Raw genomic sequence first — 15,788 nt, 5'->3', positions numbered from 1 at the left:
TTTTATCTAGTATTTTCCCCCCAGAAATGATCAGCAGCTTGAAAAATAATTTCTAGGACTGCTAAATGATCAAAAATTCCAGTTAATTTTAAAAGGTTTCCCATTTTTTTTTTTTTTTTCTTTTCAAGGACATATACTAGAAAACATAAAGTAGTCCTAAAATTAAATTCTTAGGACTTTTACCATCTCATTCAGAAATCAGTGGAGCTTGGAAGCCAAGTAGGATCTGTGCCATTTCTTCTCTTGGAAGGCTCTGACACACAGCCATGGACTTCTTGAATTTGGAAACTTCATTTTGATTTCCATCCCGGGTTTATTCAGGTTTGGGTAACTGCCTGTGGTTTTCAGCCCATGATCTACATGCACTGGGTGGTCCTCAGGGAGCTTCCAGAGGACTCTTGGCCAGCACAGAGTTGACAGATGTGGATCCACAATTCCACCTGGGGACATTTAGTTGTCTACCAATGAGGTAAAGAATGAAAATTGTTAATTCCTGTGTCAGGCATTAACTTTGTCACAGCTCAGATTGCTGTTTGCACATCCCACTGCTTCACCATGAACTAGTGGAGTGCTGGGCAGTCATTTTGGGGCTGTGAAGATGTTTTAGCTCCTTGTTCTATATCCCACTCTTCTCAGAGCCATCCCCTGGATAATTCTGAGGTGTCAAACACCTCCACGGTGAGGAGTTTTACCCTGGCTGGGTGTGATCCCCAGTGCTGGCATCACCTCCAGCCAGGAATGAACTTTCCCTGGGGAACACTCACACAGGCACCACCTGGATTCTTCAACTTCACTCTTCATGAATGTGGTTTATAGAGCATGAAGCATTTCAGGTCATACTGATATTTGGCTGCATCTTTTAATAATTATTGCTTGGGTGCACAGCAACTATTTCACACAATACAGACAGATAATACTTTTCTCTCTCTCTCTGCAAAAACAAAAGGCCATAAAATGCTCATGTCTATCCATTCATTACTTTGACTTTGCAATGGTTTAGGGCAAAAAAGCCCAGTAGTATTTAGAACAAAAGCAAACAGGCTTAAGCCAGTGTTGTCAACACCATGTTAAAGCTCTTCACTCTGCTCTAAATGCAACCAGCAAAGTGCCTGACAGTGTCCACCCAAAACTCTCACAAAATGGTTTGAAATTCTGATGTGTTGAAGGGCACTTTTTTTTTTTTGAAAGCAATTTAAGTTTGTACTCTTAAATAAGAAGCCAAATCCACATCAAGGAACATATTCAAGTGTTCATTTTTAGGAGAATGTTTTGTAGAACTGGTTTAAACCAATTCTTCTAATGAGAATTTCTGTTGGGAAAAAAAAAAAAAAAGTTGTTTGAGTTTAATGTATACTATCTGGCTGTTTCTTAAGAAAAAAAAAAAAAAAACAAACTCTGAAGTAAAATTTAATTCTTCAGAAGAACAAGGTGTTTCAGGTGGTTTAAACAGCTTCTTTTGTCTCTCAAGATTGTATTCACTGCTGATCTTGATTATGGTAGCCAGTTTCAAAATATGGTACATGTCAGTGAGGATCTTAAAGAAGGTTTGGTGGCTATTTTCTAAAAACCTCAACAACAACAACAAAAAAAAAAAAGCTTCAAACCTTAACAGGGAATTTATATTCTTTAAGTCCACTCTTGATTTTATGTAAAAGCAGGATTTTCAGAAGGAAAACTCACTATCTCTGAAGATTAAATTCATGAACCTGACTACTTTTAATGCATTAAGTTAAGCAGGTGATAACATCTCACAGATAAAGTCCTGTATGGATAAAGTGCATCTACCTTGGTCCTCTGCAAGATTCAACAGGGGTATTTTAACAAAGCCAAACCTGCTGAATCACAGCAGGGATTTGCATGTTCTCTTATTTGCCTCCACACTTAATCCAAGCCTTCAGAAATTGTTGTTATGAATCCTACCTTTTGAAATATATTTTAAAATAATGTCTGAGGAATGTTTAGAAAGATAAACATTCCCTGAAGGTATTACCAGCCCAAAGCTTGGCCCCCACTGCAGGAAGTTTCTAGAACAGATAAATTTGATATTCTTTCTATGTATGTCTAAAAATTGATGTAATTGCCAGCTTATTTCTTTAGGCTTTTCTTCAGTTACTATGAGAACAGCAGCTCCTTCCTAGGTGGGAGCAGAGATTATTTCAAAAACTTTGTTACGTTACACAATTTGCTGTTCTAAGAAAAAGCAATAACCTGGGATGGGACTCAAAGAACAACTCATAACTTGGTCTTAGTAAACCTTTTGAACCAATAAAGAAATTCCCAAGGTACCTGTGCTCTGGAACAAGAGTCTCTTGTTAACACAGTGTGAAAAACAGGCAAACTGCCACAAACAATTAATTCCCAGCACTTCTGAGTTTCTCTTTTTATAGGGACTTTCTTTTTCCTGATATGTCTTCCCGAAGGTAGTCAGGTGTGTTGGACAAAGATAAATGGCTTCAAAATTAAAAAAAAAATCAAAATATTTATTATTAGTTTTATGTCTTGCTACTTTACCCAGTGATTTAAATTGTATTTTGTCTTTCTGGCTAATTATTAGCAGCCTTTTATTGGAAATAAGTAAATTTTAAGGTAGGTTTTATCTCTGCTATCTCCAGCTTTCTGGAATTTCGAGGTCTAGCTGAGATCTCGCTCAGTCACTGCCTAGAGAGAAAACTACTCCAGCAGCCTCACGAGGTAGAATCTGTAAGGACTCACTGATTTCATTATTTCATTGACTGTGAGAAATCCCAGACTAAGCATCCCATGGCATGGAGCTGCTGGACAGAGCCCAGAAGAGGCGGTGGAACTGCTCCAGGGCTGGAGCCAGGCTGGGAGAGCTGGGGGTGCTCACCTGGAGAAGAGAAGGCTCCAGGGAGACCTTAGAGCTCCTTCCAGAGCCAAAAGGGGCTCCAGGAGGGCTGGAGAGGGACTTGAGATAAGGAGAAACTGTGGCTGCCCCATCCTTGGAAGTGTCCAAGGCCAGGTTGGATGAGGCTTGGAGCAACCTGGTCCAGTGGAAGGTGTCCCTGCCCATGGCAAGGGGTGGAACTGGATGGTCTTGAAGGTCCCTTCCAACCCAAACCATCCTGTGATCCTGTGATATCACGATTCCCATCTGTTCAGCAGGTTGAATCTCATCCTTAAATTTCTTTTTCCTAAGTGAAAACCGCGATTCCTCGATAATCACAAGAATCCTGAAGTTATGACATTAACAGTGCTCACCCCTGAAAAGCAATTTAGTGCCTTGTCACACCTGATGAATAAACTGCTTCTGTTTCCCAGCAGCAATAATGGGTTAGGAGATGTGTGACCCTGGGCTCCATCCTGCTCCCAAAGCCAGCATAAAGGGATGTGTAGCTTTATTTTGTGACAGGAATGCACCAGCTGCTCACATTCATTATCCCAACCATACAGCAGCAAGGACAGTCACAGATTTAGGAGTGGATGTAGAATCTCCCTGAAAGTATGCAGAATGAGGGTGAAGTGGATCAATAACTGGATGCATCCATCTACAATTATTGCTGAAAATTGACCCTCCCCATCTCTACAATCTCTCTCTCAGCTGGACATTCTTTTGTAGATTTATGTGCTCTCTTAAGCTTTTCAGAACAGATTTCCCCTCCCACAGGCTATAAAACTTAATTAATCAAACACATTTTTCCAGGGCTGGAATTTATAAACCCAAAAATAAAGTGAGAAAAGAATCTATAAACAACTGTGTCGAGAGAGATAGAAAATTCATCAAAGTTAATTCCTTACCTCTGATATTATCCCATGGCAGATCTCCAGGGAAAGCGGATAACTAAGACATTTTTAGTGAAATCTTTTCCCTGGTACATCCTTCAGGCAGACAGTGTCATAAGGACTTGCCACAGCAGTTAATGGTTTCAAACTTATATGTACTCCTTGAAAAATTCATGTCAGGTTTTGAGCACAATAATTTAAATTTCCACAGCTTTCTGGGGTAATTTAATTAGGCTCCATATGAAATACTGTTTCACTTTGTTTGTTTTGAGCTGCTTGCTTGATAATTGAATTGGATGTCCCCTATTCACTGTATTTCAAGAAAGGAAGAGTAATTCTCTGCTCACTTTTTCAATGTCTCTCATTGTTTTCTGTGTGTCTGATTATGTCCATCCTGGCTGTTGTTAAGTTAAAGGAACTATTTTATAGCATTTTTTCTTATTGCAGAAGTTGTTACACACCTCTGACCATCTTTGCCACCTTTGTGTGGTTTTCTCCCCTCCTTTTGAGGTTCATTATCCATTCTGAGATAACATAAATCTCAGGAGAGACAAGAAATGAGGATTCAGACAGGGTTGTGGTGGTGGTTTGGATCTCCATTCCCATCCTAATGATCCCTAAGACCCCTTCTGGCTCCAAACACTTCCTAATTGCTGCCCCTGCAAGGTCTCCAAGATCCCTGCTCTGAGTGGCAATAATTAATGTAGAGCCTTTCACTGGAAATGGATATTCATGGTGGATTCTTTCCACTTGGGTCCCTTTGTGTTTAGCAAAATTCCATCTGTCTTTCCCATTTCCAGCCACCCATATCTAACCTGCAATGAAAAACCATCCAAAGGAGTCCCTTTTGTTTCTTAAGCTGCTTCTCCCAGTGTCCACTGAGGTCAGCAGAAAGAAATAGATGGGTGTTCAGCTGGTCTCAGATGAATTAAGTTGCCACAGATTTCACAAAGTTTTCAAAGCAAAAAAACCACTTCTGAAATGGAAATGTTTTCCAACTGTGTTCAGCAGCTGAGCTGCACATTCTGGAGATTAGAAAGGGACTGCTTTACCCACAGAAAGACTTGATGGCAACACCACAAGAAAAGAAAGTGGTACCATAGCGTAGTCACTCAGACACATTTTAATTCAAATTGGATGGGGTGGTGGGGGAGGAAATGCTGAAAGCCACAGAAATAGAATTTTTCCTCTCTTGCTTCAGTGTAATTTAAAACATCAAACCATTTTTAATGAGTTTTAGTAAACCAAGTCTTGCCTGCGACCTTCTCTGCCAAAATTTAGCCTGGAGAAACTTTTCAAAGCTGATTTATAAATCCTATAAAACAGGGAGGTTGATGGTGGAAACAGTGAGCTCTGGACACCAGTACTCTTGCTGCCTTATTTTTAACTTTCAGTCTAAAGAGAGGCTCTTTAAGGTGTACTTAACTTGTATCCCAATGCTGAAATTCTGCCTGAGACTTTTGTCCTTATAAAACCGTGGGTTTGATCTGTTCCACTTTGTTGGAATCAAGGAGAAAACCACGTGAGCAAAATAAAACATGCAGAGCGAAACACATACCACCAAGCTCTTACCTTCAATAGAGGACCCTCATTCACAGCAATAAACAGCAAAAAGGCCACAAAGATGCCTGTGTTGTGCTGAAAAAGTGGTCTCTGCAGCCAGTTCTCATACTGGTACCAGGCTGAATAAGGTCTTCGAGGTACAGACCTTCTTTTTGTCACTGTAGGCAAGAGTGATTGAGTCCAGTGCAGGATCTCTAGGAGAAAACTTCATGCAGATAATTGGTAATGACTGAGTTAATCAGTCATTTATTTTCATTGAGAGTCAATAATTACAGGATTTTGCCAACATCATCATCATCTTCACTCCTGTGCAGTGCTGCCTTATTGATTTCCATTTCATATGCTTTGGACCCTTTGCACCAAAATGAAATTTGAAATAAGCCAAGGTCCTTTATCTCACAGCCCAGGACAGTGACCATGGCCCCCAGGCCCAGTGGGTGTTTGGACAGCACTCTCAGACACAGGGACTGTGTCTAAAGCTTTGTCTGATTTTTGGGACTGTCCTGTACAGGGCTGGGACTTGAACTAGATTATATTTATATGTTCTATCCAACCCCTTTCTCTCCTCAGCCTTTTTTTCTTGTAATTGTTTCTCCATCCAAATGTAAAGACATGTATAGAAATTACATAGAGTCAGGGAAAAGAAAATATTCTTAACAAACCAAGAAATAAATCAGAGAATCACAGAACGCTTAAGGTTGGAAACGACCTCCGAGAGCATCGACTCCAACCTTTGACCAAACACCATAAAAACTAAACCACAGAACTGATTGCCACATCCAGCTGTGCAGATAAAATAATTTCATTTGGAATTCACTTTCCTTCTAAATTTTGACTTTAGGTAGTGCCAGTGTCCACATGTGAGTTGACAATTTGAATGGCTCTAACAGGAATTTACAATACAGACCATCACAGTGTGGATTTTAGGTGTCTGAGGGTGGTGGATGAGTGATTTGTTGTAGGAGCATTTCTTCCTCTCAGTTGGCTCTAAAGAGATGCTCAAGAACTCAGAGCCCTATAAACACCTCAAATCAGAGGAGCTCCTCTCATTTCCTCTCCCCACAAGGACAGGACATGATGCTGTGGCTCCATCCTGCACTGACCCCGATTCAGGCAGATTTCTAGATTAACAACTGAAGTCTTTACTAATTAGTTAATAACCACTTGCATTGATCAGCTTTCCTTGAGAGAATTTCACAGACTTCAAGCAAAAAACCAGGAGTTTTGTGAGCACAAACCTCCTGGCAAAGCACAGATTTTAGCCCCTCAAATACAGTTTAGAGCCACCACCATTGTGATTAACACTGAGAAAAACAGCAGAAAAGTTCTGCAAGGCTGATGACAAACAGCACTCCAGGGAGCAATAAGAAAAAAAGTGGTTTTATTCTGCACTGAGCAGGGTTGGCAGATGGAGATGGTGGTGGTGGCTGGGATGTTTTATGATTCTATTGTTTTCTTGCACATTTTATATTTTTTTACTTCATTTCCAAAATAAGTGCATGGGAGCCTGGAGATGTGAATATTCATTTGTAGCTCCATTACTTACTGCCTTAAATTAAGTGGTTTCTCAACCTCCCTGCACCTCAGACAGCCCAGCTGTGAAACAGGGCTTGCCCTTTTATATCCATAAAGCACCTTGGGACTTAGGAAGAGTTATCACCATGTTCAACACAAAACCAACAGCTCAAAACACACAATCTTGATCCTGGTGGCCACATTGCAAACCGTGGGGTCCATCCCTGCTTAGAGATCAGTTAGAGACTGTGAAAAATCCTAGGCTGGTTTTCTCTGGTTTTCCTGCCCAAACAAGGGGGGGAAAAAAAGAGAGAAATAAGAGGGAAGTGGGGAAAAAAAAAAGGAAGCACTTCAAAAGGCAAAGCCCATTGCTCAAGAGCATGAAATCTTAAAGTCTGTTGTGGCTCCCAAAGTAGGGAGAGATCAAAACTGCAGCTCCACCACCTCTTCTTTACAATAACACTAATCACATTTGTCATTTCACTAGAATAACTCACTTTGATTTTGCCTTTTCATTTTTATCTTTAATGGGTAAAGGTTTGAAAGAAAATTTCAGGTTCAAGGGGGGAAGAGCTGGTTGTGAAAGGATGAGGCTGCAAGGTAGAGGCTCTGAAAATGGTCGCCACCTGCAGGGAAGGTTTAAAATTTGACCCAAGGGTTCATCAGTCTGCTTAAGGATATATATCAGCTTCTACAGTATCCTGGCTTGGAAGGAGTTTTTTTCTCCTTTCAATACTTTATTCTTCTTTTAGAGGGAAAAACAAAAATTAAAAAAAAAAAAAGGCATTTTTCATTCTATGAGTTTTGTCATTGCAGAAGAAGTCTGGTCTGATGTTGCCTGAACCCTTCAGCAAAGCCAAAAATATTCTGTTAAGGAAGAAAAGAGACAACAAACCAAGAAGTCAAAGAGCCTCAAGGTGATCTCCCATCCTTAACAACACCTCAATTCAATTTGCTGTGGCTGAAGCTGTGCCAGGTTACAGACTGAGGCTCAGAGCTGAGCTCAGGTGCCTCTGAAGCTCTCTAGGAGAACTCAAAGGAGTTCAAATGTCTCCAAAACAGGACCATCTACTGCCTGAGCCTCACCCTTGGTCCTTGCCAGGTCATTTGCTGTGCTTTGCCTAATTGAGTGTTCCTTTTTTTGTCTGTTGCACAGAATCAAGCCCCTGAATTTTGGTCGACTGACTCTGAAGAAACAGATTAAGAAAAACAGAAATGTGCAGAGATATGCTTGGCAGTCCAGGCAAGATTTTCTTCTTTACATCAAAAATTTAATCATAGAATGACAGAATGGTTTGGGTTGGAAGGGACCTTAAAGACCATCCAGGTCTTCCACTGTCCCAGGCTTTTCCAAGCCCCACTCAACCTGGATTTTACAAATATTACCACACAAATTCCTTCAGCAGGAAACACCTCAGTTTCCAAACCTCTGGATGAACTTGGTTTCCTGACTTGGGGTGGGGGAGAAGAAGGATATGAAAACCACTCCAGAAAAAGCAGCAGTTGAATTGCCAAGCTCCACAAATCTTTTCTGCTTTTGGTACGCACAGTACATCAACCCAGATTGTTGTCCCCTGAAGGAAGCTCTTTTGTCATGACAATATTAATCAGTTTTTCCTATTGTTTTCTTGGTTTTTCCCTCCCAAAATCCTTCTTTCCCTACCTCCTTAATTTCAAAGGCATAAACAGCATTCAGGCCTAAACAGTCAAATTATGCCATCAGTTTCTACTGTAATCTCCTACAAATGAATACCTGAGAAAAATTGTGCTTGATTTTAGAGGACTCACTCTATAATCATTTAGCATGGGTAGATGTCTAATAAGCCTGCATGGAAAAGACAATGGTCTTTCTTTTTCCTTTTTTTCTGGTTTAGTTTTGGAGTTTTCTTTGTTGTTGCAATTGTTTCTACATCTGCAATTGCAGTCCAGGGCCAGAAACTTGATGTTCATGAAGAATTAGAATGTGCAGCTTGTTGTGGAAGGAGCTGAATTTTGCAGAGAGGTGAAGACATTTGTTATAAATATAAAGATTTAGGGAAGTGAATTCTGTTTGTGTCCCTGTGACACAGGACTTACAAAGCCCTTGTCACTGCCAGAAATCAAGAGGTGATTTCAACAGGGACCATTAGGCTGGAAAAACCTGACCAGCAGAGATTTCAGTGCTGTCATGGCATGAGGGGAGGAGAAGGGGCTCCCAGCTGGATTTCAGCTGTGCTAATCAAGGAAATTAGAAATGCTCTGGGTAAAATCAAAACTAGAACTGGCAGTGCAGGAGGAGTGCACTTGGCCCCGGGTGCTGTGCCCTTCCTGAGTGGGGAGGGAAGGCTCTGTGCTCTCCTCATCCATCTCCAAAGGATATTGAGTCACAGCTGGGTCTAAATGAGCCTCTTCTGCATAAATACAGATTTGGCCTTCGTTTGGATGTCTCCAAACCCCTGCCATTAGTATTTCTACTCTGCAAATGAGGAAACTGAGGCACAAAGCACTCAAGTGCTTTGAATCACTTTCAAGAGACAGTCTGATTCTTCTCCTGGGACATCATTTGGGTTCTGCTCCAGTTCCGCTCTGTTTCCATCAGAAAGAAAATAAAGGTTGTATTAAATGTTATTTAAAATTTGAAATTTCTAGTGAAAGGGGTCCCTGCCCATAGCAGGGGAGTTGAGACTAGATGGTATTTAAGGTCCCTCCCAGCCCAAACTACTCTGTGACTGTCATTCCATTTGGAAAAAAAGAAAAAAAAAAGAAAAAAAAAAAAAGAAAAAAAAAAGCATAAACTTTTTTTCTTTGCTTATTTCAAAAAACTAATCAAAAAAGGCAAATATTCTTGCATTCAAGTGTCTGAAAATGACTGGCAGTCATTAATAGGAACAATTTAATTGGGTCTACACTTCATCCTAAGGAGCTCAGCATGGAAATTGCTCCAAAATGACATAAATAAAATGCAGGTAGTACAAATTTCTAAGCATATTGGAGCATCAATGTGCTCTACAATGTGGTCACATGTGTCCAAAAGTAAGAATAATAACAGTTCTGTCAGCCTGGAGAAATGTGTGATTCAGGCATCAGGCAAAGGTTTGCTGCTATGCTATGATAGAGCTGTCACCTTTTAATATGTGATGCCAACAAGAAAAAAAAAATATTCATAGCTCTCTCCTCAGTAAATTTTAATCAGATTGGGGGAGGACAACATTGTGAAGGGTGAGCCACCATATGCTGGGGTTATATGAACACAAACAGACAAATTACCATTGCTATTTCTGTGTCTAGGTCTATCTTCTGCCCTTTTTCCTTTATAGGGTTAATAGGAGATCATTGCGGAAAAATAAAAAAAAAAAAAAGAGCAAACAGTATCTCTATGACAAGTTCTGGACCAGCTGTCTTAACTGGAAATCTTGGACTTTTATCCAAAACATGCATTATTTTTAGCTAAGAGGTCCCTGCTCCTGCAAATGCAGGCAGGTTTGTTTAGCCTCCCACTCACAAATAATTTAATGGATTTCAGGGGGCTGCCTTCACTGTGAGCAGTGAACATCTGCTTAATGCTTGAAGGAGCAGCACCCTAATTTTCCAAATGAACCTCTTGACGCATAAAGTAGTAACTGACAGACAATAACTGTGTGAAATTAATTTCCTCCATATGCGTTTGCAAGGCCAAGAAAGAAAACTAATGGAGAAATGTTGTTTTCAGAAATCTATGACAGGTAGTTTCACAAGAGGTTCATAAACTGTCTGATGAGAAGGGTAAGATGATTTGTCAGTGCATTTGTATCATGCCCATCCCTGGGGTAATCCCAGTGTTTGATGTTTGTGGATTCCCCATCCCTGGAAGTGTCCAAGGCCAGGTTGGACAGAGCTCTGCAAAACCTGGGATGGTGGAAGCTGTTGCTGCCTGTGGTTGGGGTTAGAAGTGGATTGTCTTTCAGCTCCCATCCAATCCAAACCATTCCATGACTTTATGTTTCTGTCATTCTATGTAGGGATGAAGAAGGGAAGGAATGTGGGAAAATTGGCAGAATGGTTCTCCAATAAAGGAGCTGGGCTGTGCCTCAGTGGCTTATTCCATTCCTGTGTCAGAAACCCTTTGCAACCTCAGGAGTTATTTCACCACAGTCTCAAGAGCAGCACCCACAGCTGGAGTTTTGAATACTCCCAGCAGCACCAGACCCCAGGAATCCAAAGGAGAACACTGTTTTTTTCCCAATGGAGAATACTGCTTTTCTCCAATAGAAAACACTGCTTTTTATTCAGAGGACTTGTGTACCAATATAAAGATTTCTACTGCCACCTTCCACTTAATTCCCAACACAGCTTTCTCACACAAGGGCCATGTTGAAATAAGCAATATTCCTGGCTCTCCTAATTTCACAGAAAAAAAATGCAAGGGGTATTTTATCCCTACTTTCATTGATTTGTTGATTGATTTATTTAATTTTATTTCATTTTTGGGGCAGGACAGAAGTTGAGGACAAGAGGGACGAGAATGCTTGAGGACTCCAAGTGAAAATAAGCAGAGCTTTTTTGGAAATGTGATACTTCTTAGTGGGGGCAGAGAGAAGCAGAATGAAACAGCCTAATTGCAACATGTGCCTTTGGAAAATAAAATGCAATAACTGCAACCCAGAGCCCAGGCACAACAAAGTCAAGGTCAAGTTGCATGAACTGCTTAAACTGTGGCATTTCCTGAGTTTTACTTATTTGGCTTTACAGCCTAAGCATTTTGTTCTTCTAGTTATTTTCTATTCCGTATATGAAACACATTCAACCTGCCCGTTATTCATTAGTAGCTGGTGTTTAAAAGGAAATGGAATAAAACCATGGGGGCTATATGGGTTTGTGTGGCAAAAAAATCACTGGGGGACTTGTCGTAATATTTCCTTGGCCTTTTGTTTTGAGGAGCTGCAGAGTGAAATATTGCCCTCAGGACAGAAGGAAAAAAAAGTTGTCTCAGTGTTTCATGAAGAAATTTCAGCCCTTAGCTCCAGGCAATCACAGCCTCAGCAACCCCCTGTCCCATGGTGATATTTTTCCATGTTTTACCTCCATGTCAGAGTTTATAGGCTGGGAAGGAGTGCAGACACTGTGGTGTGTTATGTGCACACGGTGGTTTGTTCTGGGTGTCTGTGAGGAGCTTGAGGTTTGTTCCCAGCAATTCAGGCCACTTTATTTTATGCTCTCTGAACATGTACATGCAGAAAGCTTTTTCGCAACAATTCTAGGCAGAGTAGTGAAAGGAGCTTTTCATGTCAAATTATAGTGGGGAAAATAGAAAAAAAAATTAAAACTACCAACAAATCTCCTGTAAAAACAGCAGTGGGTACTCAGACACTTTTCCTTTTTATCACATTCTCAGTTCTGCAAATAAGAAAACATATCCACCCCAAAAAACCCAGTGGAGATCAATTAATTTTAACTGAGAATCTCTATGGAGGAAGCTTTGTCTTTGGAGAACTGTCTTTGTCTCCACTGGTGCTGTGGATATCCTGGAGATCAGATAACATTTTTAGAAAGATGGTGTAAAATAATATCCGGGATCATAGGGTGCTAGGAAGATTCAGGTTGGAAGGACTATCAGGAGCCTCTGCTCAAAGCAAGATCAACTCTGAGGTCAGACCAAGTCACACAAGGCTTTGTCCAGCCTTGAGAAAGGCTGGAAACCTGTTCTCATAGCCAGGGATTGGAGCTCTCCCTTTCCTTGTCTCTCAAGTCTGATTCTTTTTATCATGGAAGGAGCTCCTTTTGAAGAACCTCAGAGATAAAATATGTGTCATCCAACCTGGTACTCAAAGCTGCCTTTCCAAGGGGATAGAACTCTGCGTGGCACATGTCACCAGTTAGGAATCTTGATATCACAAAGGGAAAAGCATTTCCTTCTTTGTCACTGATATGGAAACGAGCTCTTTGTTGTCACAGACACTCATCTCCTGGAAACTGCTGGTTCAGATGTTAGATTAGCTCATTTAAATATAAGTGAAATTTTTAATAAGTTGTTCCAGAGAAAGTTCAGTGGAAGAACAAGGGAGGAACTGTAGCTGCGAGGTAAGTAAGAGGATGAGAGGCAGTGAGAGGATGTCAGTGGACTGGGCTGAAGAAGAAAAGTGATTTTCTGAGGATAATTACAAGTATTGGGTGCTGACAATGGTCTTGATAATGCTTTCACTAATAAACTTGGCAAAACTGAGAATATACTAATTAAACTGATGACAAGAGGCATCACTGACACAGTGGCACTCAGTCTACTGAAATAATTTAATGGGAATTGGAATAACAGAGTGGGATGAGATTTAACACTTTGAAGTGATAAGGTCACACATTTGGAGATTAGGAACTATTAATCTAGTAAAGCTTCAAGTTTTCTAGTGCAAACAGCTGAGAGGAAAACATGACAGGATGTGTTGGTCAGTCAGGGGATGGCTGTGAGGCACTGACGTGGCAAGGCCATCAAAAAGACAAATGTGCTCCTGGAGGCTTCAGGCTGAATGCTTCAAGGAGCCATCAGGAAATGTTAGTTGTGCCTTCCAAAGCAGCTGTTTTCTCATCTGGAGCTGTGCACACACTTCTAGCCAGCCCTGTTCAACAAAGATATTAAACAGAAAATATTACGTTATTGTTTGCAAGAAGAAAGAAATTAAAATGAGATGTGAGTGAGGAAAGAGAGATTCTACCTTGATTTGTGATACAAGAAAGAGCCAGTGTGGGTCAAACATGGAACAGAAAATAATTTTTCCTAATAGGATGTCACCTAATGAGCCATTTCATAGGGCAAGGTCAAATGTTCTCAAGTTCTGTCAGGGGAGGTTTAGGTTGGATATCAGAAAAAATTTATTCACTAAAAGAGTTGTCAAGCACTGGCACAGGCTGCCCAGGGCAGTGGTGGAGTCACCATCCCTGGGGGTGGCTAAAAAGTGAGTAGTTGTGGCACTTCACAATATGGTTTGGGAGGGGAGAGCTGGTACCTGGTCAAAAGTTGGGCTTGATGACCTTGAGGGTCTTTTCAACCTTAAGGATTCTGTGATTTGCCAAAACCGTGTTGGTTGGCTATGGGAGAAACATCCCACAGTGCTGAAAAGCTTCAGATTATCACAGCAACACAAACCTGCTGAGACTTCTGTCTTACTTCCCAGTCAAACCAATTCATATTATTTTACAAAAATAAATAACATTATTTTTTCCTAACAAGATGAAAGGGTTTGTGAAATCTTGGAAATCAGCTTCTTTTCTGTTTTTCCATAGAGTTTTGTGTCCTTTCTGTTCTCTTGGTTAAATGATAACCAAGAATACAAAAAAAAAAAAAAAATCAGGAAAAGACCCTTTCTAAATGCTGGAGATGTCACTGTGCTCAAGATGAGAGCTGGACTGGTAAAATGAGGGTAAAAATGTCATAATCCTTCTGCCTGGAACTGCATATTTATAAACTATATTTTGCACACAGAATACTGCAGGTAGATAATAATGAAGCTGAAGATGAAGGCAGGGACTGAAAGCAAGTAAGTAACCTGATAAATTAAAGAATTTACAGCTATTCAGGGTTTTATTAGGCTTTGTTTAAACAGGGCCAAAAGCAGTGGAAAAATATCTATCAAAGTGAAAAAACCCCCAACCAGTTCCATGGATGTAGATGAAAATAATACTTTAATTTGCTTGGAGGGGGAGAAGGGAAAATAAATTTCTACTGAATGTTGCAGCAGTTATCAATATCAGGTCAAGAATACCTTCTCAACAGCAGCAGACTGTGCAGGTACACTGTGATTTTATAACTGAAGTCTTTCCTTGACCATTTTCCACCATGTCAGGTTCCACAGTCCAATTTCTACTTTTTAAAAACACTTCGTTCCAATGGAAGAGATAATTTAATTTATCAATAAGCCATTTTTAAAATATACATATCTTGTTTAAATTTTAAGATATACCAAGAATGTATTAGCAGATACCCATCAGACTGCTCAAGTGTAAATTTCTTGAGAAAAAAATCTAGAAGAGAGCCGAGGAAAAAGAGCCAAGGCTGAAGAACTGCAATTCCCTCTTCAGTGTGGTTTTACACAGGAGAAAATCCATTGAATTCCTGGCTCTGACCCCGAATGAAAGCAAGCAGGAATTGAATGGTGCTGTAATGTTGATATGAAACCTGGAGCTAAGGAAAGATACTAAAAAAATAATAATTAAGTTACACTGAAGCTCATATTTAAGATGGAAAATCACCAGAACTCATTTCTGCATTGCAGAGTCCATCCTACACATATCCTCATTTTTCTCACTGCTAAATTTTAAATGTGTTTCACAAAGAGCTTGTGACATTGCAAAGTGTCTGGAGACCAAAACAATATTCCTTCCTGTCTCTTGAGGAGCAGAGCCTGTGTACAGCCAACAGAGCAGCGTGCAAGGAAATGCACGCACTTCAGAAAAAGGACAGGGAACAAGATCCCCAAACTCGCTTCTTCTGCATGTCAAGAAGGATTTCCCTGAAATCACAACTAAGTGGAACTGAATGCTCTCCACAGCCATCCAGGCACAGAGAAGAACAGCAGGGAGAAAATAAAAAGATAAGAACAGGCAGAAAAGCGGACAAATTGAGGACAACAGCACCCGGCACGATAATTGTAATGAGAGGGACTGGGTTGCACCTTGAAAGGTCACGGTTTGTTGGCTCCCGTGTGGTCCTGGGTGTGTGGATTTGCACAGAAAGGCAACAGGCAGGAGCCAGCCCCTCCACAAACCCCCATCTCCATCCAGGCACTTTCCATGGGCACTGTCACCAGCATTATCCCAAATCTCCCAGGGGAATCCCACCCCCAGCTGCAGGGCATGCAGCCCTTCCTGGTGGTGCTGTGCCTCCACACACTGCCCTGCCTTCCATAGGTAGGGGCTGAAACATACTCTTGAGACCCAAGTCCAGATGTTTCTCTACTTAATAAAGCAGGAATTGGGTGAGGATTTATTGATGGAACGCTTTGCAGCCAACTGATGTGAATTGC

At 40.8% G+C, this 15,788-nt stretch overlaps 1 long non-coding RNA gene across 1 annotated transcript; it reads left to right on the top strand.

Annotated features, from left to right (window-relative positions):
* The first annotated feature begins 12,731 nt into the window (after positions 1 to 12,731).
* Positions 12,732 to 15,327, top strand: LOC135300141 (uncharacterized). Its single transcript, XR_010362025.1, has 3 exons — positions 12,732 to 12,855; positions 14,249 to 14,303; positions 15,159 to 15,327. It is a non-coding gene; the product is annotated as an uncharacterized LOC135300141 (long non-coding RNA).
* Positions 15,328 to 15,788: the final 461 nt, after the last annotated feature.

Source organism: Passer domesticus, chromosome 4, assembly GCF_036417665.1.
Source record: "Passer domesticus isolate bPasDom1 chromosome 4, bPasDom1.hap1, whole genome shotgun sequence".
In the NCBI taxonomy this organism is placed as follows: Eukaryota; Metazoa; Chordata; class Aves; order Passeriformes; family Passeridae; genus Passer; species Passer domesticus.
The sequence above is the reverse complement of the archived record's forward strand: the minus strand, read 5'-3'. Positions and strand labels throughout refer to the sequence as shown.